The sequence below is a fragment of the Cupressus sempervirens genome, chromosome 5 (genome assembly GCF_028749045.1).
Source record: "Cupressus sempervirens isolate cs-2001-9-10 chromosome 5, ASM2874904v1, whole genome shotgun sequence".
Classification (NCBI taxonomy): domain Eukaryota; kingdom Viridiplantae; phylum Streptophyta; class Pinopsida; order Cupressales; family Cupressaceae; genus Cupressus; species Cupressus sempervirens.
The window spans coordinates 773,627,506-773,630,925 of record NC_143122.1 but is presented as its reverse complement, the minus strand read 5'-3'; the positions used below and the strand labels follow the sequence as shown (position 1 = coordinate 773,630,925).

At 35.2% G+C, this 3,420-nt stretch overlaps 1 pseudogene; it reads left to right on the top strand.

Annotated features, from left to right (window-relative positions):
• The first annotated feature begins 508 nt into the window (after positions 1–508).
• LOC149558218 (oxoglutarate-dependent flavonoid 7-O-demethylase 1-like) lies at positions 509–2,289 on the top strand (annotated as a pseudogene).
• Positions 2,290–3,420: the final 1,131 nt, after the last annotated feature.

The following is a 3,420-nucleotide window of genomic DNA, read 5'->3' as shown; positions in this document are numbered from 1 at the left end:
TTCTAGAAATTATATATTTTTTGAAGTTTAAAGTTGGTATCAGATAGATGACAAAGAGGTAACCTTTGACTAACTTTTCTTCCCTTTTGTACTTTGAGGTCAGCCCCCCATCCTTTTGGCTACTATCTAATACTTCAAAAATATTGGATATAATTTTCCAAAATCATCAAATAGTTTAACTAAATAGAATTCCCCCAAAACAAATAGCTGTGCATATAGAATTTTCGACAATTATCAAATAACTTTGTTTATAAGAGTATATATGGACATACAAATTTCTATAATTATCAAATATAATTGTTTATGAGAATATATATAGACATAGAATTTTCTACAATTTTTTACCTTTGTTTGTGAGAATATATATGAATACAAAATTTTAGGGAATTATCAAATATCTTTGTTTATAATCTAGTATATATGGACATTTGGCTTCTGTTTCTGAGAGTGAGAAGAGTTAATAAATGTAGGAGCATGTCAATGACCTTTTTAGATTAAGAACACCATCATGTTTAATTATGCCTTGGCATATAATCCCTCTGATGGAACTTCAAAGAGGTTTTCAATTCCTATTGTTCAGGAATTAGCATCGCAAAATCTTCAAAGCCTCCCCAAAAGGTATATTAGACCAAAGGAAGAGTGCCCAAATGGATTTCCTCCTCAAATAGACATCCCCATATTTGATAGTGCCATGTTTTTGAGTGATTCTAATGATCTCTATAGGTAAAAGGAATTGAAGAAACTTGGTATTGCATGCCAGCAATAGGGATTTTTTCAGGTGTGTACATCCAAATTGATTATCTACATGAGTAATAATTTCCTTAAAAGATTTTTTTTTGTGTATTAGGAATTTTTGACAATTTGAAAAGAGGATCTTGTAGTTTAAATGATCGATCTTCTCAAGGCTAGGAATCAAGATTAAGCAAAAACTTTGCTTTCTTAGATTATTGTTGTTGCAGGATATGGTCATTTATCTATGTGATGAGGAATTACTCTCTAGTGGATTCCAGTCACCAAATCATCTTTGTTCTCCTATTTTTTTTATTTTACTAAGATAGTATCTATTCCTCTATATTGTCAGGTTGTGAATCATGGAGTCCCTTTGTCTTTGATGGAAAGAATGAAGGAAATCGTTAGGGAACTCATTCAACTACCTCTAGAAGAAAAACTCAAATACAAAATGAAAGATTTAGAAGGCTTTTCCATGCCTTCGTAGGCTCAGATGACCAAATACTAGATTGGGCAGATATCATATCCTTGACTACTCTACCTCCGCAAAATAGAAAAATGGATTTCTGGCCAAAAGAGCCAGTAGATTTTAGGTACCCAAGTATTTGTGACATATTATTTTCTCTTTTCACTTTGCCATAGATATTTGAAGCATATCTACTTCAAATTTCTATCCTTCTAACTTCCATCAAATTTTAATTTTCAATCTGATTGCACCACCCATTTGTTACAGAGAAACTGTGGATCAATACGCTTTTGAAACTCAAAAGCTGGACAATGTAGTTCTTTGCCTCTTATCAGAGAATGCTGGGCTGAAACTAGATTGTTTCATTAATGTGTGTGAGAAAATAATACAAAGGATGTAAATGAATTAATACCCACCCTGCCCAAGACCACATCTGATTTAGGGTTAAGCTCTCATTCAGATGAATATGCTTTGACAATTTCTTTGTAGGACGATGAAATAGTTGGACTACAAATCTGCAAGATGGTCAATGGATTCCTATTCAACCCACCCCTGATGCTCTAGTTATCAATACTGGGAACATGCTTGAGGTAATCAAGATGTGTTTTAACAAACTTTGGACCAAAACAACCTGTAGGAACCATCAATTTATGTTAACTTATTTTCAAGAATGTTTCCATGGGTGGATAATTTTGAGGTTTCATGTATTCAAGATTACAAAAGGCTTCCCTCTACAATATTGATTTATCATTTGGGTTTAATTAATGGGGACTAATGTTTGATAATAGTAGATTCATATCAAATGTAAATTATTCCTTTTGTGTGTTTTTTAGGTACTAAGCAATGGAATATACAAGAGCTCTGAGCATAGAGCAGTCACAAACATGGACAAGAATTGAATCTGCATTGCTATGTTTTATGGTCCAAGTATTGAAGCGAACGTCGGCCCTATTCTTGAGCTCATAGATGAGACGCATCCCTATCAATATAGAAGATTCATTCGTGTAGAGTATATGGAGAATTTTATTTTTGGGAAACTTGAAGGGAAGAAGAAGATGATTAAATTTGTCAAAATTAAGTCATTACTTTCATGAATTGAATCTGTTCAATATGGTTAAGACAAAGGTCAGGAAGGAAAATGATATACACTTACAATTTGATGAGATTTTTCTCTCATGGGTATTTTTGGATTTTTAGTTTAAGTAAGTGTTCAGAGATCGCTAATGTAATGAATTGCATGATTTTGGAAAAAGAGGGGTAAAAATTTATTAAGAAAAAAAGGAATACAACAAGGAGAGCTCAACAAGGAGCTGGATCCTGAGCAACAAGATCATCAAATTCTTGCACCATCTCAAAGGAAAGTTTCCACCTATCCATATTATTCCAACCCGGATCATGACTAGAAGCCCATTTGGCTAAACAATTAATAGCTCTGTTCAATTCATGAGGAATATAAGTGAACCTAATGAACTGAAAAGAGGTAGAGAAGAGTATAATATGATTCATAATAGTGGCCAGCTGCCAACTTACATCATCAAGCTCCTGCGAGGAAAGAAAGTTCACCACCACTTGGGAATTAGACTCAAAGATAATCTAACTCCATCCCCGCAAACAAAACTATTCCATAGCATATAAAATAGCTTGAGTTTCCATGAGATTGTTAGTGTAATCACCCTTATGGACTGAGAAAAAAGAATTTAACATCACCAAAACTACAACGAACCACTCTCTCAATACCAGCAGAGCCTAGATTCCCTCAAGAAGAACCATTAGTGTTAATTTTCAGAACTCCATATGGAGGAGGAGTCCACTACCCATCCTGATTTACCTGACCTTTCCTCTGATGCTGAAGCTACCTGGACACGAAAGGAAACCTTTGAGCTACAACCCCATCCTGAAGATGAAAATTGAGGTAATTGCATATAGCAAGATCAACCAGATCCATACCCCCATCTAGCTCACACTTCACTTGAATAGTTTCCTAAAGAGAATGTGAGATCTTCCACCAAAGATGCAAAACACCAAGCCGAACATCTTGGAAAATTCGACGATTCTTCTCCAACCAGATATGCCAAAGCATGAATGATGGGACAGCAATACAAGCAGCATGGAGAGGAGAAGACTTGGAGGGAGCACTACCCAAGTGGGCCTAGAACTCAGGAAAAGAGGAAGCATGCCTACAAGAGCAACCCCAAGCACTCCACCAAAGGTGCCATAGCTAAGTC